General features: G+C 43.5%; 1 protein-coding gene across 12 annotated transcripts in view; it reads left to right on the forward strand.

Annotated features, from left to right (window-relative positions):
- The window catches only part of RNF152 (ring finger protein 152), a 154,070-nt gene that overhangs the window by 65,465 nt on the left and 64,838 nt on the right, over positions 1-23,767 (forward strand). Inside the window, exon 1 of one of the 12 annotated variants that reach the window (XM_033935015.1) lies at positions 11,208-11,290. The exons of the other annotated variants lie outside the window; for them this stretch is intronic. The gene's annotated coding sequence lies outside the window, so the exon portion shown is untranslated. Of the gene's footprint in view, positions 1-11,207; positions 11,291-23,767 lie in introns of those variants that run through there. 12 annotated transcript variants of the gene reach the window in all.

Genomic DNA, 23,767 nt, shown 5'->3' on the forward strand with positions numbered 1-23,767 from the left:
ATATTTCTTCCTATTAGTTTTTAAAGTATTTCCCTGTAATTTCATCGAGTGTCCCCTAGTCTTTATAATTTTTGACGGAGTGAAAAAAACGATCCACTTGTACCCCTTCTACTTCACTCAGGATTTTGTAGACTTCAATCATATCTCCCCTCAGCCGTCTCTTTTCCAAGCTGAAGAGCCCTAACCATTTTAGTCTTTCCTCATACGAGAGGCGTTCCATTCCTTTTATGATATTAGTCGCTCTTCTTTGAACCTTTTCTAGCACCACTATATCTTTCTTGAGCTAAGGAGACCAGAGTTGAACGCAATACTCCAGATGAGGTCGCACCATGGAGCGATACAGGGGCATTATAACATTCTTAGTCTTGTTAACCATCCCTTTTTTTTTTTTTTTTAATTTAAATCTTTATTAATTTTTCAAAGCCAACACAAGTGCAAAACAATATAAATACATATAATAATAATAATAATAAGCACTTATAATCAATTAATAACAATACAGAAAAATTCCCATCCATTTCTTTCATTAGGGAACAAAAACAAACCCTTCCTCTCACCCTTCCCTGGGTACTAAAACAACGTAAAATAAAGATAAAGGACAACTATAACGAAACCACAAAAGACGTCAATGAACCCCAAACTAATTTAAATAACTTATTGTGCCCCAGCATATCAACGTTCATCTTTTCATACTTATAACATAAGCACAAGATTTGCCCACCAAAAAGTAAAATTAAGGCAATCACAGTTTTTCCAATTGCGAGTAACCATTTGCACGGCTACCCCGGTCATAATAAGGAACAGCCAACATTTATACCGGTTCACTGGGGGTTTAATATGCAATATCATCCCACATATCATCATAAGTCAATGGAATTATCTTTCTTGAGATAAGGAGACCAGAATTGAACACAATACTCCAGATGAGGTTGCACCATGGAGCGATACAGGGCATTATAACATTCTTAGTCTTGTTAACCATCCCTTTTTTAATAATTCCTAGCATCCTGTTTGCTTTTTTAGCCGCTGCCACACATTGGGCGGAAGGGTTCACTCATCTGCTACATTAGTAATTAGTATTTTGGATTATTGTAATGTGATTTGTTTGGGTTGTTCACAAAATGTTATAAATGATTGAATACAATTCAAAATGCATTCTGTGAGCGTCGGAGCATTTACGTCGCCGGCCTGCGGTAGAAACCTCTACCGCAGCTTTGTAAAAGCCAGCCTTAATTAGCAAATCTGTTGCAGAAAAGACTTTCCTCTTTCTTCAGTAGGTGAATATCGTATGCTGAGCAGCCTTTGGAAAGTCATTCCATAGTCTAGGAAGCCAAATTGCACTTGATACCATCTATGTAGCCATGCCTTCATCTCCATTGAGGAAAACACCACCTGTGTACCTACATAGAAACATAGAAAAATGACGGCAGAAAAGGACCAAAGCCCATCAAGTCTGCCCACTCCAGTGACCCTTCCCCCATGAGTTTGCTCACCAACCTCCTGCCCTTACCTCATTAGAGATCCCACATGAATATCCCATTTATTTTTGAAATCTGCCACGCTGTTGGCCTCAATCACCTGCCGTGGGAGTTCATTCCAATGATCGACCACACTCTCAGTGAAGAAATACTTTCTGGAGTCACCATGAAATTTCCCTCAAAGTTATTTGGTATTTTCCAGGGAATACCTAGCTAACAGCTTCAGATAATAATCAGTAGGGTTGAGTTGTGGCAAACAGCAAACCTACCTAACATGACATATTTGGTCAGTAGATGGCTGTTTTGTACCCCTTAAAAGGATGTAACATTAATGAGTATAACCCAGACCTTCCAAGTAGGGTATATATTTCTTCCTAAGAGTTACGGAAGGAAAGGGTGAGCCTGAGGTAATCTTATGTACAAGGTTGAGAATAAACCCTTCTTGTTGAGAAATATTTGACAATAAGAGGTAATTTCCAGGGACTTCTAATTGCCTATTGGCTTCTAAAGCCAGGATGTCCTTCTCTTAAGGATCTGGTTGAGTTTACCTCAGATAATGCGATGGCTTGTTCCAGTTTGCTGGGCACAGAGGATTCTAATGTTTAGGAAGTCCCAGAAATTGAGTTTATAGCCTTCTTGGGAGATCTTGAACTGGTTGATTTCCTAGCCTATGTAAAGGTCATACGTTGGGCTTTGGTATTTTTTTAAACTGGTGATTGCACCACTGGGGCAGGCAGTTTGACTTCTCTGGCAGTCTCTTGGACTTTACTTTTTGGTAAACTTCTGTGCTGTAATGTGAGATCACAAGATCAGAGACTGAGACTGAAATTGGATGTGGAAAGTTCGAAGGCCGGACTGGATAAAATGACTCCCTAATTTCAAGGTGGATTGAGCATCTTCAAATGACAAGGTTGCTGTTGTAAACACATGTGGTATAAGGACTGGAACATACAAAATTTACTTAGCTATAGACATTTGGCTAGGGAGTATAAGATCTCGGTTATGCAGGCCAAACAGGAATACTTGTAAACAACTCTGTGCAGCAGGGGATAGATCACAAAAGTTACTTCAGGTCATTCAGGAACCGACTTGCCCAGAGTTGTCTGGTGTAAATTAGCCTATGCGCCTTAGCACAGACAATTATATAGGATTTTAAAACTGCAGCATGTTTGCCTTCATAACAGAGCCTTTGAGGTTGCCTTTGTATTGCCATTCTAAGAACCCAATATGGTATTGGGGGGCTGCAGGCGTTAGAATTAAGAACAAGGATGGAATGATTTAGATTTCCTGTCTGATTAGTCGCCAATTACCCCTCTAGAAGCTAGCAAGCTCCTTCATGGAAATAAGCCCAGCACTTGTTTACTAGACCTTATTCTATCTAGATTAGTGTGAGAATCTTGAATACTTTGCTCATGTAAATTTTGGCTTTTTATTCAGCACTTTGCTACAGACTTTGAAGCAGCTTATATCGTATTTTCACATAGATAACGTGCACCCGTGTAAAACGCGCACACGGGTATAGCGCGCGAAAAACACAACTTTATGTACAGAAATTTTTATATACCACGCACACACGTATACCGCGCATGCTGCCCAACTCTCCTTTCACCCGCCCCGACTCTCCTCTGGCCACCCCGACTCTCCTCTCCCCCTTGAAGTCCTGTCCCCACCCTGAAAACCTGATGCCCCCCCCAACGTTCGATTCACCACCCCCCCTCGCAGGACCGCTCGCACCCCCACCCCGAAGGACCGCCGACTCCCCGACAATATCGGGCCAGAAGGGAGCCCAAACCCTCCTGGCCACGGCGACCCCCTACCCCCACCCCGTACTACATTACGGGCAGGAGGGATCCCAGGCCCTCCTGCCCTCGACGCAAACCCCCCTCCCTCCAACGACCGCCCCCCCCCAAGAACCTCCGACCGCCCCCCCAGCCGACCCGCGACCCCCCTGGCCGACCCCCACGACACCCCCACCCCCCTTCCCCGTACCTTTGGAAGTTGGCCGGACAGACGGGAGCCAAACCCGCCTGTCCGGCAGGCAGCCAACGACGGAATGAGGCCTGATTGGCCCATCCGTCCCAAAGCTCCGCCTACTGGTGGGGCCTAAGGCGCGTGGGCCAATCAGAATAGGCCCTGGAGCCTTAGGTCCCACCTGGGGGCGCGGCCTGAGGCACATGGGCCCAACCCGACCATGTAGCCCTAATAAAGCCACATTTAACAAATAAGTGGAGAAAAAGTCTCAACTGCTTTAAATGAAAGACAGCAATCACAATGGATTTCTAGCCGTTCAAATATTTATCGCAGGCAAAAAAACTCCACTGTTCAAAATGCAAATTTCAAAATGGACATAACACCCACCATTGTGCACAGGGAAAATGAAATAAAAACTTTAACTTATCTTGTCAGCGTTCCCGCTAAGCTGCGCTGGGGTGCGCTGGCGCTCAAAATATTACCTCGCAGCGCACAAGTTTATCGTCACAGCGCACACAGTGTAGAGCACAGTTCTTCAACCGCCGGTCCGCAAAAAAATCTTGCCGGTCCGCGAAGGATTCGGTCCCCGCCGCAACGAAAGGCCGGCGTCAGCTGACTTGCAACTTCCTGTTGCAGTCGCGGTGCCTGGACTCCTGCCTTCGCCGGGACTCCTGCCTTCCACCGCGTTTGCCTCCTGCCTTGTCTCCGCACGTCCAGACCAGCAGCGGCAGCTCTGTATATTTTTAACTTCGGCACAGAGCTGCTCCTAATCAATAGTTTAGCGCGGTTTCATGAGGCAGCTTCGGGGCCTTTGCTATGCCGGCCCGCTTCGATGATGCGATGTGGGCCGGCCTAGCAAAGGCCCCGAAGCTGCTTCATGAAACCGCGCTAAACTATTGATTAGGGGCAGCTCTGTGCCGAAGTTAAAAATATACAGAGCTGCCGCTGCTGGTCTGGATTCTTGGCCCACTGAAGGAGGGCAAAGAGCAGCTGTCCTGAAGGTTTCCCTTCCTCTCGCCTTTGCAGGTCCCTTTTTTCCACCTTTTTTTTTTTTCTTCTTCAAACGGCAACGGGCCCCAGCATCGACATCAATCAAGTAAGTTCCACTGTTCCTTGCAAGCGGTTCTGCTCGGCCAAAGCTTCCCCTCTGACACGAGCCACCTCAGGGGAAAGAAAGTGACCCGCAAAGGTAAGGGGAAGGGGGCAGATAATGGAAGTTGGAGGGGGGGAGAGAGAAGGAGCAGATGATGGAATGGAGGAGATGAGAGAGAGAAGGGGACAGATGATGGAAGTGAGAAGAAGGGAGAGAGAGCAGAAGGCAGATGGATGTCAGTTGAGAGGGGAGAGCAGATGCTGAATGGAAGTGGGGAAAGAACACATACTGGATGGAAGGAGATAAATAAAGGGGGAAGAAAATAGTAAGATAATGGAGGGGTGAGGGAAAGGGGTGACAAGCTTTCCCCACTCCCTTTGCAGCAAGGGAAGGAATGAGAGAGAGAGAGGAAGACATTGCACATGGGGGGTGGAGTAGAGAGGAAGAAATGCTGTGCAGTGGTGGGGAGAAAAAAAAGAGTGCACTTTGTGTAGTTTAATTTTGTGATTACCATTGTGTATTATTAATAAGATTATATTGTATGTCTATGAAAAATGAATGGAAGAAATGGTGTATACAATTAGTGCTATTATTATGGGGGTGAGGTCAAGGGAGGAGCTTGGACAGGTCTGGGATAGGGGTCTAAGGTGCAGCTTTTGGGCCTCCCAAACAAAAAAGCGTTCCACTGCCTATGTATACTGTGTTCTTCAGTGGAGTCTGGCTGGTACTTGACAACAGTTTGGGGCCAGATACTAATTGGGTTAAATAGGGAGGATAGCTCTACCAGCATTGGATCCTTGTATCTAAACAGTTAAGACAGGTTAAATGATTAGTAAAATAGCCCTTCCATCTGCAATGAAACCTACTCATGCTTGAAATAGAATAGTTAATATCACCTGGCCGAAAAGAGACAGGGCTGAAGTTTATGTGGCTGAGAATACATATCAGTTTCATAAGCAAATCCCATGTGTTCTTTATGCCTTAGAGAGTTTCCCTTTGTAAATTTTCCTGTTACACTATACGGACTAGAGTATGTCCCCATGAACCTACAAATCTTAAATTCAGTTCCATAACTGGCCTGGAACTTAAGCTGGCCTGATGCCTTGACAACATATTTATTTGGCTCATAACTTGCTGGCGCCCGATATTTTTAGCTCACAGTGAAAAAAGTTTGCTCACAACACCCGCCCGCTTAGAGGGAACACTGCTTGACACGCCGATGTTTGCTGTCTGGAAACATTGTTCTCATGCCGCTCTCTGATCCCTGCTACAGCCGCAGCAAACGCTCAACTGCAATCATCAATAGCTTTTCATTCCATTCCAACAAGGCCCTTGTTTCGCCAGTGTTGGGCTGCGTCAGGGAAAAATTTTAAAGTCATTATAAGCTACTGCTCCACCTCTATCATATCTCCAATCTTCCACTTCCCTCCAAAGTATACATATTGAGAACTTGTCTATCTCCATATGCTTATGATGAAGACTAATCATTTTAGAAGCTGCCCTCTGGACTGACTCCATCCTGTTTATATCTTTTTGAAGGTGTGGTCTCTGGTATTGCAGAAAGAACACCAAATGGGATCTCACCAGAGACCTCTTAAAAGACACTATCACATCTTTTTCCTGCTGACTGTTCTTCTCCTCATGCACCCAAACTTCTTTTTGGCCCTTTCCTATTTGGATACCTTAATATCATGAATCGATTCACTTCCCCCCCCCCCCAGTTCTGCTTCTTTTATGATCAAAATACCTTATCCCCTATACTATACTGCTCCGTTGGGATTTTGCAGCCCAAGTGCATGACTGCTTTTTGTGCACTAAATTTTATCTGCCAAATTCTCAGCCGTTCCTTATACTTTGTAAAATGTCTCCTTATGTTATGTTATCAACACTATCATGGTGCCCTGATAGCATCCCCAAATAGGCAAGAAAAATGTTGGCTGCTAGGCTAAAAACAAAAACATAAAATTCCCTGGGCTGCACAATGTGTCCCTGGGGATAAGAACTGCCATCTCCAGATTAGACCTTCGGTCCATCAAGTCCGGTGATCTGCACACGCGGAGGCCAAGCCAGGTGTACACCTGGCGTAATTTTAGTCACCCATATCTCTCTATGCCTCTTGTAAGGAGATGTGGTGATGAGGTAATCCCCCCCCAAAAAAAAAAAAAAAAATTAAATAAATAAATACATTCTCGTTAGGATACAATGCTCTTATTTAAAATAGATAAGTTCTAATTACAGCCTTTACACATTAGTATGCTGGGAGTCTACCTTAATGTACAAATTAAACTGTTACTGTAGTGTTCGTTAGGTGCCATTGACTCATGTTCAAGTGTAGTAGCTTGATGAACATCATCAAGTTTTTGTGGCAGAGTATAGATGTAGTTTGCTGGGCCTTTCTTCTGCATAGTATAAATTCACTGTTGTTACATCAAACGCGATCTTCCGCCTCCAACACTGCCTATCTGCTGCTGCCCAGATGGGTGGTATATCGTTAGTTTGACATCTCCGCCGAAACCTGTCCACCTTGGGAAGTCCTGCCGATAGTGAAACTACTGATGGCAAAGCTTTCAGCTTCTCAGATGCACGCAAGCCCCAGTGGCACGACAAGCATGTAGTGCACAGTATTTTTTGCATGTGCAAAATGAACTTATTTTGCAAGATAGACTCTGTTGCATAGGTCCTATAGAGAGGAGAAGCGAGATTACACCCAGGGCTGACTCACCCACGTCTAAATTGGAAACAAAGTCTGTCTTTCAGGGCCCTTCATTCTTTTTTGTTCTAATTTTTAATAATACTTCTATAATTCTTCCTTTTGTATCTTTCATTCAATTTCATATCTGTTCCTCCTCTTTTGGTGAACTATTGTCCAGCCTTCTATTTCCTTCTTCCTTCAATTCATCCATGAGAAGCACTTTGTTAAAGAGTTGTTCTGTAAACTTCATAAAACCTGTTATCTGTCCTCACACAGTTTCTGCAATTGATTCTCTGTTCTTTTCTACTTTGGACCCTTCCATACCTCTAGGAAAAAGAATGCAACTCAGCCCAACTGAATTTCATCCTTCCCAGGAGTAACTACAGGTTGCAACAATAAAACTGAGAGCACTGGGACTTAAAACTGAGAGCACTGGGACTTGGGATCTCAGAGTTAGATAATTAAATTTCCTCAATAAGGAGGTACTGCTAGCCTGAAATTAATCTAAGGGTTAGGAACCTAAATACGTGTTTATATCTGAAGATCTAAGGTTCAAATAGAAGCTCTGTGTGTTTCTGAAACTGGATTTCTGTTACTATCGCATGTGAAGAACATAAGAATAGCCTTACTGGATCAGACCAATGGTCCATCTAGCCCAGTATCCCGTCTTCTTGGAGGCCAATCCAGGTCATAAGTACCTGACAAAAACCCAAATAGTAGCAGCATTCCATGCCAGTGATCCACTGATCAACAGCAGTTTATGAACTTTTCCTCCAGGAACTTGTCCAAATCTTTTTTAAGCCAGCTACATTAGCCGCTCTCACCACATCCTCTGGCATCGCGTTCCAGAGCTTAACTTTTCTCTGAGTGAAAAAATATTTCCTTCTATGGGATTTAAAAGAATTGCTCTATAACTTCATCAAGCGCATCCTAGTCTTTGTAAATTTTGATGCAGTAAAAAATGATCCACTTGTATGTTTTCTGCACCACTTAGGATTTTGTAGACCTTGATCATATCTCCCCTCAGCTGTCTCTTTTCCAACCTTGGTAAAGTGCCTATGACCTGTGAATAAGTCAGAGCTGTGTTGGTGGTACATTTATTGCCATCTGTGTGATCTTTATGTATTGTCTCTAGACAGTAGGGAAGATGCTATGTTTCTGATACTGCAGAGGTTGACACTCAATAAGTGCTCTTTGTCATCAAGCTCCTTACCTATTTTGCATGCCTAACTTGTGTTAAGAATGATATTGGACCTATGCATTAACCTATCTCTGTTTAATTTATACAGTGCTGCATATAAACCTAGAATAATGGAAGGCCTGTCAGGCCACCTGGAGAATGATCTGATTGCCTGCACAGTGCTCAGCAGGAATTTAAGGCATTGTTAGATTAGGTACATAGTGTTACTGGCAGTCAGCCTTAGCACTACAGACAAAATAATGTTCTTAGAAAGTTATTTTCTTCTTGGAAGAAGGATAATATTGCAGTGTTGAAGTATAATAGGACTGTGTACTCTGTAGAAAACGTTTCAGTGTGATGGAATGTCAGTTCAGTTTAGCTGAAAAGCCTGAAAAATAGATAACAGGATTATATATAAGACAAGACAAAATATAAAGAGTTTGTTCCTTATGATTAGGAATAGCACAGATCAGCTACATACATGATTTATTTGGTAGTTCTGAGTCATACCAAAAAAGACTTTACTAAGACTTTGATTTGTTCACAATGCTGCAGTCCGTTTGATCTTTGGCCTTAAGAAATATGATCATGTCATTCCTTTTTATGCTAGATTACATTGGCTGCCATTTGAGGCCAAAGTGTTTTTTAAATTTGGGTGCATTTGTTATAAGGCTCTCTTTGGTTTATCTTCTTATTTGGTAGTTTACTTGAAATTGTTCAAGTCAAAAAAATGCACCAGAAATTCTGGTATGTTCATCTTCCCTACCCCAAAAGCCTGTCGCTATAAAACCTTTTTGGACAGGACATTAGAATATCAAACAGGGAAGATGAATTCCTGGATGAGGACTTTGATTGCCGAAGCCTAGTCTTATTTTATATTTAGGAAATTACTGAAAACTTACCTATTTGATAAACAAGGATGTTGATTCTTAACAGCATATTTACAATGGTGTATTTTATTGCAATTAATTGTATTTTTAACTGATGTTGTATTTAAAGTAGCAATGTGTTTTTTTGAAACTGTATTTTTTTACTGAAGTGTCTCAGTTCCCTTGTTGTGAACCGCATAGAACTACTGGTGGGGCGGTATACAAGAAAATAAATTATTATTATTATTATCACTAGTGTTTAAGCCCGTTACATTAACGGGTGCTAGAGTAGATGTCTGTCTGTCTTTTTTTATTTTCTTTGTCTCTTTCTCCTTGGACGCTGTCTGTCTGTCATTCTTTCTGTCTGTGTCTCTCCCTGGCCCCCTGCCTGTATTTCTCTGTTGCGCCATGCAGGCCTGTCTCTCCGTGGCCCCCTTCCTATGTCCATAGTGTCCCATCCTATGTCCTTAGTGCCCTCAGTGACTCCTTCCTATGTCCTTAGTGCCCCTTCCTATGTTCTTAGTGCCCTCAGTGCCTTTTATGTCCTTAGTGTCCCCAGTGCCTCCTTCCCATGTCTTTAGTATCTCTTCCTACATCCTTAGTGCCCCCAGTGCTTCCATCCTGCGTCCATAATATCCCCAGTGCCTCCTTCCCATATCCTTAGTGCTCCCAAGTGCATCCGTCCTGTGTCCTTAGTGCCCCCCAGTGCCTCCTTCCCGTGTCCTTAGTGCCCTCAGTGCCTCCTATGTCCTTAGTGCCCTAAGTACCCCTTCCTATGTTCTTAGTGCCCCCAGTGCCTACTTCCTATGTCCCCCCTCACTGCCTTCCAGACTTTGACCCACCCCACCCCCAAAACCAAACTATCTGCCTGCCTGCCTCCCTCCCATCCCCCATGCAGTAGAACCATTGAGCAGCATCTTTCAATTTCTACCTCCCCCCCATTCTCCCTGTACAGTAGAAACCAGCATTTTTCTTTCCCTCCCTTCCTCCTATCCACCCTGTGCAGTAGAACCGGTGAGCAGCACCCCCCTTCCCGCCACTACCGCCCCATGCAGCCGACACCATTGACCCTCCCATCCGCCCCTCCCACTGTGAGATGATCTACAAACATCCCGGCACCAGCAGCATCCCCAGCACTTTAAACACACTGCTTCGCGGCCTTCTACTGCCGATTTCCTCTACTGTGTCTCTGTCTCTGATGTCATCAGGGACGCGGCAGAGGAAATCAGCAGTAGAAGGCCACAAAGCAGCGTGTTTAAAGTGCTGGGGACGCTGCTGGTGCCGGGAGGTATGTAGATCGTCTCGCGGTGGGAGGGTCAGTGGGGTCGGCTGCACAGCGGCGATAGTGGCGGGGGGAGATGGAAACATGTGGAGGTTTGTGGTCGTTTCGTGGTGGGAGGGGCGGATGGGAGGCTCAACGGGGGTTTGGGTGCAGTGGGGGGAGGGTCGATGATGACCAACTACCTTCCTTCCTTCCTTCTTACAGTGAGTGAAGGGAGGTCGAAGCGCTCATGTGCACTCTTGCTGGCCACGGACATACGGATCACAGAACACACAGGTAAGAGTGCGCATGCACGCTTAGGGTTTTATTCTAGTAGATATGACTGTTAGCAGTAAAACAGGAACAGACAAATCTAATCTCATTATCAGCCTCGGTAGAGGTAGACATAGTATTCTTATGACTGTCGAAGCAGCGTCGCAGCATTTAGCGTTCCAAGCCACGGTAGAAATCTCTACCGTGGCTTAGTAAAAGGGGGGATTATTTTACTTTTATAGAAATTGATGATGAGATGAGATTTATCTCTTCCTGTTTTACTGCTGTTAACAGTCATATCTCTTATGACTCAGAACTACCAAATAAATCGTGTGTAGCTGACCTGTGCTATTTTCACCCATCCCAGGTGAAGCTTCAGCAACTCCAGTGTTGTAGATCACTTTTTTTGTGCAGTACAGGCTGTGAGTGAGGCTACTGTGCAGGTCAGGGGAGAGAGGACAACAACTTGACTAGTAAGTTGAATGCTGTCAGCGTTCCTTGGGGGATGATGTGTGGTTATAACCAAGACTCCATCGTGTTTGGCAGCCTCTATGGTTAGCATAGTGAAGACCTGACAATCATTATTTAAGCATTATGGCAGCGACATTTAGAAGTGACAGATATTTGCTACTAAAGTTGGTCTGGTACCTGACATGCTCTAGCACAATACAGTGCAGTGACAAAAGCAATTGATCCCCCTTGATTTGGGGAGTACCACCAACATACAACAGAGAGATTTGTAAGATATAACTCTTGAGGCAAGCAGTTGATGCCAAAATACTACCCTGTGTCAAGTCTTGATTCTTGGTGTTTTTGAATAAATACTCTGATTTGGTTTATCCCTGGTTCTCTGTTGGGTTTTGTTTTTTTTTTTTTTTTTCGGGGGGGAAAGGCCATTTGTCCAACTCTACTCTTCTTGGTGCTCTATTTGAGATAGGGTTGATCTTCCTCCTTTTTTTAGGTGACTTAAAATAAAGCTTCATTTTATAGAATTGTCCTCAAAACATTTTGATACGGTAACTACTTGTAGCTCTTAGGTATTTGCATTCCTTAATGTGCGTTCAGTTTGTTATCATGCCTTAAAAAATTAGAGGCTCCTCTACTAAAATGCATTACATTTTGGGTTTAATGCAGAATTGTAATTCACGGTGGGTCCAATCGTGCATTAGCATTCCGATTAATGCACACTACCTGCTCACTTAGCACTTTCTATTGGAAAGCGGCAAATAGTCCCATGTTATAATAGTTCCATGTTAACTGTGAGTTAGCTAGTTAGCACACAGACTCCTTAATTCTAAAGGATCAAAATCACTTGCACAATTTATTTATTTAATGAGATAATTAGCACTGATAATTGGGTGCTAAAGATCAATTATCAGTGCTAATTGGCACCAATTAGAATTTACGGGCACTTAATGCTAGGTGCTATTCTATAAAGATGTGCATGTAAATTCTTACATGTGGATTTGAAAAGGGGATGTGACAACGGGAGGGGCATGGGCCAGCCATGGATGTACCTAGAATTTACGTGCACTGTTACAGAATATACCTAATTTAGGTACGATGATTTATACCAGGGTTCAGTTAGTGTAAGGTCTTTCGCCTCAAACTTAGGTGCAGAGCCCAGCGCTATTCTATAAACGGCACCCAACTCAGAGCATTATTTATAGAATAGCAGTTGGCGCTCATTTGGTTTGGCACCATTTATAGAATTTGATCCTATAAAGTGCTAGTTGACTAACTCTTCGATGCTTTCTCTCTATTCATACCATGTCCCCTGACAGAAAAATTCAGTAATGTGTATAAACAGGAAACTACCACAAAACCCCTTAATCCGGTTACATTGGAGCCTATTCCTTCACGTTAACTGCAGATTAAGTGTGTAATACCCTTTAGTAGAAGGACCTCTTTAGTTTACTATCATCATGTGACCGGGCCGAGCGGTGTAACACACATCACCCATCCACCCCCAGGCACCTTTGTTCTCTGTTAAAACAACAACAACATAATAGGGTTAAAATATTTCTAAATACTTTATTCATTCTTGACCAGGTCTTTCCCCGAGTCCCCCCGAACTCCATAGATCTTCCAGCTCTTCTCTTTACCCCTCATTGGCTCCCTGGGTCTTCCAGCAGTTCCCAGTGCAGCTGCGACCAGTCTAGTCTCTCTGCCAGTTGCCCCCGGTTCCATGGGTCCCTCTGCTGGTTACTCGCCAGACCTTTTGGACAGTGCTCTCCCAGGTCTGTCAAGAGGCTTACTCTGGGCTCCTCTGGCAGCTTCCAGTGCCATCACCGGTCTCTCCACCAGTCCCACCGGTTCCTCCACTGGTTGCTTGCCAGACCCCCTCAGCCTTGGATCTTGACTCTCCTGGTTACTTCTTGTAGGGCCACCATTTATCCCTACCCTTCCTGGCCTCTTGGATCTCCCACTTCCTGGAACTTCTCTGGTCCCATCACCAGTTGTCAAACCTGAGCCCTTCCTGGGCTCCAGGCTGTACCTGGCCCTCTGGTTAGGTCTCCTTCCAAGCCTCTCAGAGTCTTATCCTGGATGCATGCACTGAGGACTCTCCCAGTCCCTCAGTTATCTTCTCCCAGGTGCACACCCTGAGGACTCTCCAGTTCTCTCCCAGCTAGTCTCTCTCTCTGAAGGCTCCTTCCTGGGACTTACTTCCTGTCCCTCAACTGCTCTCTGTGAGGACATCCCTGTTACTCACACCCCTGGTCACCAGTGCTTCTCTAGTTTCCCTGACCACCACCAGGCCTTCTGCTGATCATCAACCTTGGAGTACCCTTCTAGACACTCCTGAGGTCTACCGGGCAGGCTGGTCTACAGGCTTATCAAGGGTTGGGGCAGAGACCAGCATTCTTTCCCTCAAGGGTCACCTGGCTCCCAAAGGATCTTCTTGCTTTCTGAGCTCTCTGGGCTGGGAGTTGTTCTTTTCAGCACCACAATCCACTCAGGATGAGTGGACAGCTCTCAGCACTACTTGCAGCTCTATGCAGATTAGCTCTTTCTTTCAACTGCTCAGGCTCTTTCCGCTGGCCAGTGACAGGTACTCCACACTATCATATTTAGACAAAATCAGTGAATTAGAACATGCAGAGTTGATTTGTGTACAGCAATGTTTTCTTTTCAAATTGGCATAAGAATGTGAATTGCACTGAGAAAAGGTCCCAAAATCAGGAAAAAGGAACAGACCAAGTGAATAGTTTTTGTTTTGCACACCCCTACCACCTCTGTTTGCTTCATAGTGTATCTATTTTAATTTCATCTTATTTCTCTCCTGCTGAGATGGAATCCTATTGGGATTTGTCTTTAGGCTTTTATTGCCCATTACTTGATAGTTTTTTCTATTCTGTATACCTCTTCACACTTGGGAAATTCTTATTTGGTTCATTGCACTGACAGTCCTGAGCTGGATGACATGTAGCGTACCTCCCTTCAAAACCTAACTGCCATGAGCTTCAGATTAACTTTGAAGGCATCATTCAGTGCAATGGTTGCAACTTGCCCATCATGTGAGGCTCTGCAAAGACTAGGGGACACTCAAAGTTATAGGGAAATACTTTTAAAACCAATAGGAGGAAATATTTTTTCACTCAGAGAATAGTTAAGCTCTGGAACACATTGCCAGAGGTTGTGGTAAGAGCGGATAGCGTAGCTGGTTTTAAGAAAGGTTTGGACAATTTCCTGGAAGAAAAGCACAATAGTCTGTTATTGAGAAAGAAATGGGGGAAGCCACTGCTTGCCCTAGATTGGTGGCATGGGATGTTGCTACTACTAGGGTTTTGGCCAGGTACTAGGGACCTAGATTGGCCATCTTAACGGGCTACTGGGCTTAATGGACCATTGGTCTGACCCAGTAAGGATATTCTTATGTTTAGTCCTCCAAATTAGAGTCCAGCATATCTATTTTAGAGTCACCTCAGCAGGTGTTAGACATGCTGCAGCCCAGGGCTGAAATTAAGGAGGGGCCCCAATTCCTCTCTTCCCTGACCCTCTCTCCCCACCCACCAAATCCAGCATAAATCAGCTGCCCAAGGATATTCTTCCCTTCTCTCCACCCCATTCCAAAGCCACCTTTAAAAATGCAAGGAAGATCACCTGCGCAGCAGTGCTTCTCTAGCACTGCTTGTGGCTTCCTCGGCGCTGTTCCTCTGCCTATCTTGTTTTTTGAAAATGAATGTTTGTGCGTAGTGCATCTATCTTTTTGAACCATTTTCAAAAAAAAAGCATCAAAAATAAAAATGAGGTGCCAGCGTTCATACTGTGTTTCCCCAAAAATATTAATTTTAGGCCCAAAAAATGCACTAGGTCTTATTTTCGGGGTATGTACATGATCATCTCTCCCTTCCTCTCCTTCACCCCAATTCTTCCGCTTTCCTTTCTCTCCCCCACATGTGCAGCATCTTTCCTCCCCTCCTTAGTGCAGCAGGACCCTTGTCCAGCTTCCCTCCCTCTCTCCCATCCCTCATGCAGCAGGACCCTTCCCCAGCTTCCTTTCCCTCCCTTGTCTCCCCATGAATTCACTCTGCCGTGTTAGTAACGTGGCAGAGTGAATTCACAGGCGGAAGGCCGAAGCAGCCTGTTTAGAGTGCTGCTGGCCCGTCGCTGCTTAGGGAAGTATGTAAGGCTCGTAGCGGGGTTCCGATGGGAGGGAGGGAAGGATGGGGGTTTGGCTGCGTGTTGGGTGCGGGTGCTCAGGGGGGAGGGGGTGCTCGCTCAAGAGTCCTGCTGCATGAGGGATGGGAGGGAAGGGAAACTGCTGTCGAATCCTGGGACTAGGGCTTATTTTGGGGATAGGGTTTATATTAAGACCTACCCCGAAAATCCTGGTAGGGCTTATTTTCAGGGTAGGTCTTATTTTTGGGGAAACACGGTAGTAGATTGGTCACACTGACATCCCAGCAGAGCACTAAGGCATCCTAGGGGGTGCTGCAGTGAATTTCACATAAAGTCCCAGGTACACATCTCACCATAGCCTCCTTATATTGTATGGTGAACCCTCCAAAACCTACCTAAAACCCAATGTACCCATTTTAATTTTTTCTTTTTGTTTTCATTGAATTATTTGGGAAATGCTGATGATATTTCTCATGCGTGGTGGTGGAGATAAAGACTGTCTCTGAATTTAAGAAAGTATGGGACAGGCACGTGAGATCTCTCAGGGCGAGGATTTGATGGTGGATGTTGCAGGCCTTTACCTGCCATCATATCTATGTCTTGAATGAATGCACATTCCTAACCCATTATGACACTTGTAAAGCTCTCTATTTTCTCTCAAATAGTTATGTTTAGTTTCAAAACTTTATTTAACTGAACTTAAAACTTTTCTTCTTGATTTTGTAGCTTTTTCCCCCCCCCCCCATTTCCTCCAGCCTACTGTGATATCCTTAAAATCTGTCAGCTTGATGCTTTTATCCTGGTAGGATAATATCACATGATTAGTTTTCTTTTGTTCTTTGTACATTGCAAGGGCAAAAAACCTGAGAAATAATCAGAAAATAGTACTGCAAACATGTATTTAAAATCTCTCAAAACAGTTCATGTTTGGCATTGGCAAAAATGGCCAACTATCTTAACTCCAGAAAATATATACTCTGATGAAATAAAGTGTGGCAGCACTTCTCAGTTATATATCATTAAACATTCATCAGATGACCTCATTAAAGCAAAGGGACTTGTAAACACATTTCCAATGTTCTCAATCTAAAAGAATTGGGATATGAAAGCATTTTCCTTTATTTCATCAGAGCAATATATCTTCTGAAACAGATAGGGCCACCTTTGTAAAAAATTATTATATAGTTATTTTGATAAGATTTAGATGATGGGCGGTTATGTTTGTTTGTATATACAATAAAATTAAAGACTTGGATGTATGATTATAATTGAGATGGTGAAGTCAAATGATGCCCTTTATGAATATATATAATAATTAGTTTTTGTTTATGGTTAATATCTTCTGGAACTGGTACATTGTTATATTTTTCGTAATGCAGTTTTTATGTTCATTATAATTCCTTTGGATAAATATTTTTAGGAAATAAGCCGATTTAAGTCTTTTTCTGAGCATATTTCAAGCTGAATCCCCTTCAAAGCTGGTTAATCTATTGAAGAAATCCTCCCCGGAGAAGCACTTTGGCAAAACATAGGAGCTGTTTATTAAAGTGTGATAAAATTACACTCTTACAATGCTGTAAATGCAAAAATTAAAATGTGGTAAGGACAAAACGGTGTACTGATCCCCCATATTCCATATAATGGGCCTAGGTGCACAATTTTGCCGTTATAGAATACTAGCTTAGAGGGGCATTTTCGATAGGCAAGGATGTTCAAAAGTAGGGTTGAGAAAATGACCATTTTCAAAAGCGCAAGTTTTTTTTTTTTTTTTTAAATTACTCTTCTAGATGCTCTGGCCCTTAGGACATCTACATTTATTGGCCATTTTTGAAAATCAAAACATTCAAATGCAAAATGTCCAAAATAAGCCTATTTGGACATGAGAGGAGCCAGCATTTTAATAGACTGACCACTCAGACATGCCAACATAGCAGTGAGTTATCTTAGTGGGCACTATGTTTATGGTTTTATTAGTATTCATAGACTGCTGATCGATACATCATCATAGCGATTTACATATTACTAAACAAAAGGAAAGGAACTCCATTATGAATAGAAAAGTAAAAAAATTATAAATTATAGAGTAAAATTCTGTTAAAAAATGATAAAACTTAAAATATAATTATAAAAACAGCAGCTGCAAATCTATCCTCCAACGTTTGTGCCAATATGATACTAAAATATCCTCTGAAAAGAGTGCCAGGTACACATTTCATCATAACCTCTTTAAGTCCTCCAAATCTCCCCCAAACATACTATACCTACCTTTCTACCACTGCAATAACCCTTATGACTGCAGGTGTCGCCTATATGGCAGTAAAGTAGGTTTTGGGTGAGTTTTAGTTGGCTCACACTTACCACCATAAATGTAATGGGTAGCATGAGATATGGGTCTGGATCCCCTTCTCTATGCTTGCTGCTGTACTAGGATTTCCCATAATATCTGCAGTTGTCATAGAGGGTGGTATGTACTGTTTCTTTCACATCTTTGGCAGGATTGGGCACCCTCCTGCCACTTTTGTTCGGGGGGGGAGGGAGGGACTGGCAGGTGCTGTCGCAAAACTTATCATGGCAGAGAGATCCCTTGCCGCAATAAGCTCAGCGGCAATGCCTACAGTGAACCTGATTATTTAACCGGCGTCTGTAACATGGATGTTGGTTAGAGAATCGGGTTCATTGTAGGTGCGATTCTGTATAGGACGTCTATCGGCTTCTGAGACCGGGCATCCTTTATAGAATCAGGGCTTTAGTGCCTTTATTGAACTGATCCCTAATTGTTGGAGGGGAGGGAGTTCTCAGCACATCCCCCTGCAGGTGCAGAAGAGTTCTTTACTGCATGTTATGTAGGCAATTCTACAACTGGACACCTCTGTTTAGTTGCTCTGATGATATGCAGTGGGAGCCCATTCTATAGTGGTACATAGATGCCCAGATTCTATTATTGAATACTGGTATAACTTTGTATTGTTGCACCCAGCCACCTGTTTAAGTGCAGCAGGGACATGTGTAACTTGCATGCATAAGTGGGAGCTCCGCCTATGTACCCACCCTTTTCTATTTATGTTCCATGCCACTTTCGCGCTCCCTGCTGGCATTTTCATGGGTAAGTGTATGCTTAGGGGGACATTCTATAAATGGCACCCAAAATTCTGTGCTGGGAAAAATTGGTGTTAAGTGCAATTCTTTAACAAGTATGTTCCCTTTATCCTATGACAAGCAGGCAGCATATTCTCCACATGTGGGTGACGTCATTTACGGAGCCCCAAAGCGGACAGCCTCGCAAGCAGACTTGCTTGAAGAACTTTCAGAAAGTTTGTGAGTGCAGCACCGTGCATGCGTGAGTGCCTTCCCACTGAACGTAGGTCACGCGTCTCCTCTGAGGTACCTCAGTTCTCGTTTTTCCGCGGAGCTAAGAAGCACCTGTTTCTAAGCTCTGCCCTGAATTTGAGTTGTGCCTTCTCACACCGTGGCTTTTTTTCTTTCTTTTGTTTCTAAGTCGCTGTGCATTGCGTTTATATAAAAAAAAAAAGGAACTTTCGTCCGGCGGGGCTTGGCCTTAGGACCTGCCGCTGGCTCTCGATTGGCTATGGCTGTACTTTTTTTTTCTATTTCACGGCCCGTTATGGGATTTAAAAGGTGTAGCCGGTGCAACTGGGTGATTTCACTCACCTACCCGCACCGTTGGTGTATCAAGTGCTTGGGACCCGAACATTGTCCTGAATCATGCCCACGCTGTGCTACCCTTCAAAAAAGAGCTCTCCGGAGACATTGTGTCCAGATTCAGCAGCTCTACTGAAAAGATCTCGGCCTCGACCTCATCTGCGGCCTCGTTGGTCAAGCCCTTGACCTCCAGCAAGTCGCCTTCATCAGTTAAGGCCTCGTCTGCTGTGCCTCATAAGGCCTCGTCCTCAGGCAAGTCTGTTCTTCCTTCTGCAGATGCGCTAGCTAAGAAGCCTCCAATTGAGTCTCAGGCATTCCAGGCAATGAATGCAGTCGTGCCGGCCTCTACGAGACCTCCTGCGAAGTGTGCCTCCATAAATAGGGAATACTCAATCTTCAAGGCTGTCCTTTATGCAGCGCACTGCTGCATCTTCTAGATCAGAGTCATTGGTCTCCGTGCCTGTCTTCAAAGACATGCTGGAAGCAATCTTGACCAAACAGCTTAGCTCTATGTTTGCTTAGTTTGCCCCTACCTCGACCCTGCTTCTTGCGAGCCATTCTGAGAATTCTGTCGAGGCATGAGGAGCTAAACCTGTCAGGTCTCGACCTTTGTCCTCTAGTGACTCCTTGCCTCGTCCTTCTAGGTCCAGGACTCCAGCTGCTTAACCTGTTCGAGAGGTGGTACAGAAGCCTCAATCCAGGTCTCATTCGAAGCATTCCTCTTCATCGAGGCATCTGTCTTTGAGGAGGGATACAGAGTCTTCTCTCCCTCATTCTTTGAGGCCCATCGAGACTCCCTCCAAGCCCGGGCATAGCTCTCAAACCAGGAAGCCTTTAACGCCTCATTCTTCTCCACCACGAAGCTCATCCAGGCCCCAGACTCCTCTGTCAAGGCATGCTACGAGGAATCCTCGTTCGCCAGTTTCTACAAGGCGTGAGTCGAGGCATTCAGTCCCTCACACTCCTCGGACCTCTCCATCACGTTCTGTCAAACGTAAGCACTCTCTGACTCCGCCTATATCACACAGTGGAGCTTCTTCTATGACTCTTACATTGGATACAGATATCCCTTCCCAGTACTCCAGGGAGGCTTCTCCTTCTTATTCTGCAGCACCTCGCTCTTGCTCTACTTCTCCTCCTGAGGGTTCTTCATCTTCGAAGTTCACATCATTTTCCAAATTCATATTTGACATGAGTAAGGCTCTTCAAATTGATCTACAATCTGAGTCTAAGTATGCTGCTGAGTATTTGGCTGAGCTGAAGTTGCCCCATCCGTCAAAGGACACTTTGAGACTTCCCAAGAATCCTGTTCTGAAGCAAACTTTCCTGAGAAATCTTGAGACTCCTTATTCTATTCCAGCTATGGCAAAAAAAAAAAAAAAAATTAGACATCTGGGCTATTTTTGAGAAAAAAAGTTAGATGTCTAGCTGGGCCATTTTCGAAAAAGAAAACTAAGATAGATGTTTTACGGGTTCAAAAATGGACATTTATTCCACCTGATTTTTGGACGCTTTTCTCAAAACATCCAAAGTCAGTTTTAGAAGTCATATTGAAAATGTCTCTCCACGTACGTTTTCTTTTACTAAGACACGGTAAAGGTTTCTACCTTGGCCCGAAGCTCTAAATGCTCCGATGCTGCTCCGACGCTCATAGAATTCCTATGAGCATCTGAGCATTTAGCACTCCACGCCATGGTAGAAACCTCTATCGCGGCTTACTAAAAGGCGGGGTACATTAGGTGGGTACGTCAAAACACGACTTCTTTTGAATCTGTTTTTAGATTAAATTTTATGTGAACTTTTATTATTAAAGTGTATTATTATTTATTTTACCTGGTCCATGCAGATTTTAATGCATACTAATTAACATCAATAATTGGTTGTTAGCACACAGTTATTGATAGTTGAGAGCTCATTATTCAATTTCATTGTGTATCATGGATGTGCGCACAAATTTGGCCATACAAATCTGGGTGTTATAGAATCTGAGGGTTAATGCGCTTTGGTGCTACTATTCTATACATTTACACACGCAAGGGTCACGTTTCTGCATGGAGGCCTTTGGAAATTTTTAAGGGACTTAAAAAGAGTGTCATGCACTAATTTGAGAATGTGTCCATGCTATCCAGGCACTAAATAAAATTTTATTTTGAGGGGGCATATCAGAGGTGGAAAGAAGATGTTCTTGCACTAACCAGTTAACACGCAGTAATGTAGATACTAGCGCTGCCCGATTCAGGGAAAAAAAATATTTCAATTCGATTCAGCCTATTGAATTGGTTTTTCGATTCGATTCGATTTTCCTTCCCAATTGGGTATTTTTTTTCAAACATCCTGGTGAGTTTATTTTATAGCCTCTTCAACCCCTTTGCCTTCTCCTAATCACACTAGCGCTGTGGTGTAAACAAAATCAACAAACAAAAAATACTTTTCCTCTCTCTGTTAAATCCTAGCTCACGTTTGTGGTCTAACATCAGCTCTGGCAGGCTACATGTTTCAAATCTGACATATTGTAATCATAAAACAGAAAATAAAATTATTTTTCCTACCTTTTGTTGTCTGGTCATTGTTCAAATCTTGTTGGTCCCAGGCTCTGGTTGTCTTCTGATACTTGCGGTCCCACCCCTCCTCTGATGTCAGAGGAGGGGTGGGATCGAGGCAGAGGAAACAGCTTCGAAGCTGTTTGCAAACATCGCTAACACCACGATCTGTGCAGGATGCTCTTCAAAGGTAAACGGGTGCGGGGAAGCCAGACACCGGGGGGGGAACCGGACGCCGGGGGAGGGGAACCGGACGCCAGGGGGGTGGGAGTACCGGACAGCGGACCTCGCCCTCTAAAGCAGGTGTGGCAGCGGCTGGCCAACAAGAGCAGCATTGCCACTCCTGCTTTAGGGGGCGAGGGGGGAGGGTCAGTCCCGAAGCTGGGCCTTTGTGCGCACTAGCTAATACATTATAAATTTTTAAAAAATTATTTTGGGAGGGGCAGTTGTGATTATATTAAATCTAAGGTTGTGGTACTTAAATATTAAGTAGAAAGGGATTCTACTCAGAGCTCAAGGAGAGTGTTTTTGAAAGTTATTAGCTTGTAAGACATATCGAGCTCTTAACCGTGAGCACTTGAGACCCTTTCAAAAACACTCTCCTTGAGCTCTGAGTAGAATCCCTTTCTACTTATGATTTAGCCTTTTTTAGGTTGTTTTGTGTGTTTCACAATTTTTTGAGGATATTTAAGTACTTAAATATTAGCCACATCAATACCAGATTACGCTAATATCAATCATTCTTTCCAGAGTGGACTATTGTAATTCCATCTATCTAAGTCTAACCAAGAAAAATCTTCAAAGACTTCAGCGGATCCAGAACACTGTGGCTAGGTTGATCTTCGCAGAAAGCAAATTTGATCATGTTTCCCCGCTTCTGTCAAAACTTCACTGACTTCCGGTGATTTCTAGGATTCACTTTAAATGTACCTGCCTAATTTTCAAGATCCTACATGGCATTCTTCCTTCCCTAATTCCACTATCCTGGAATTCTTCGAGACCTGACACTACCAGATCCGCCCACATACACAAACTATCTTTCCCCTCGTTAAAAGGCGTCATGTATGCAAGGAAATTAGGGAAATCCCTTTTCTTCAAATTCACTGAGCTTTGGAATAACCTCCCTGCCCCGCTGCGGAACCTAGGCTCATTCCAATTATTCCGAAAGCATCTGAAAACCTGGCTTTTCTCCAAAACGTAAAGCTATCTATTTAAAATGTAAAGCTAGCTATCCTCTTCTTAACCTCTAATTTATTATTATGTCCTTCCCTCATTTATTGAATTACCTGTAAACCGTGTCGAGCTCTATCTTTATGGAGATGATGCGGTATACAAACTTAAAGTTTAGTTTAGTATTCTAATCTGGATGCCTAAATACTGTTACAAAATAGGTTTTCACCATGCGGCATCAGAGTGCAAAAGAGGAGGTGACCCAGTTACAGAACTGCCTCCTAAGAAGTCCTTTTACTAAGCTGCAGTAAAAATAAGTTTAACAACCTTTACCTGGGTCTTTCCTACACACTAAGGCCATTTTTTCCATAGTAGTAAAAAAGCTGATTTTCGCATGAAAGGGCCATGTGTTGTTTCCACTAATGTGCGTTCATTTATTTTATTTTTTTTCTATTACCACAGGAGCACTTACTGACATTTATTTTGTAGGTAGTAAAGGCTCATGCGTTATCCATGCATTAAGCAGTGGGTGTATCTACTAGTGCTGCCCGATTCACGATTCGAATCGGTTCACCGATTATATTTTCTTCAAATCGCTTAGAACCTAACGTTTGTAGCGGTATATAAGAAATAAATTACATTACATTACATTACTTCGGGTGAATTGATTCAAATCGATTTAAAATTACAAAAAATCGGCTTCCTGATTAGGCTGACTGAAGTTAGGTGCCTAGAATGGTGCATCTAGCTGATCTACGTGCCTGACTTACGGTTCCCTTTACTGAATAGCGCTAGAGTTTTTTAGTGCGGGCTGGCGAGATAGAATTCCTATGAGCATCAGAACATCAGAGCGCCGACCTGTGCTAAAAACCTTTAGCACCTTTAGTAAAACCCAGCGTTTTATTTTTTTTAATTGGCTAAATCGGTGTCGTTAATTGAAAGCGGCATTAAAAAACA

The sequence above is a fragment of the Geotrypetes seraphini genome, chromosome 2 (genome assembly GCF_902459505.1).
Source record: "Geotrypetes seraphini chromosome 2, aGeoSer1.1, whole genome shotgun sequence".
NCBI lineage: Eukaryota > Metazoa > Chordata > Amphibia > Gymnophiona > Dermophiidae > Geotrypetes > Geotrypetes seraphini.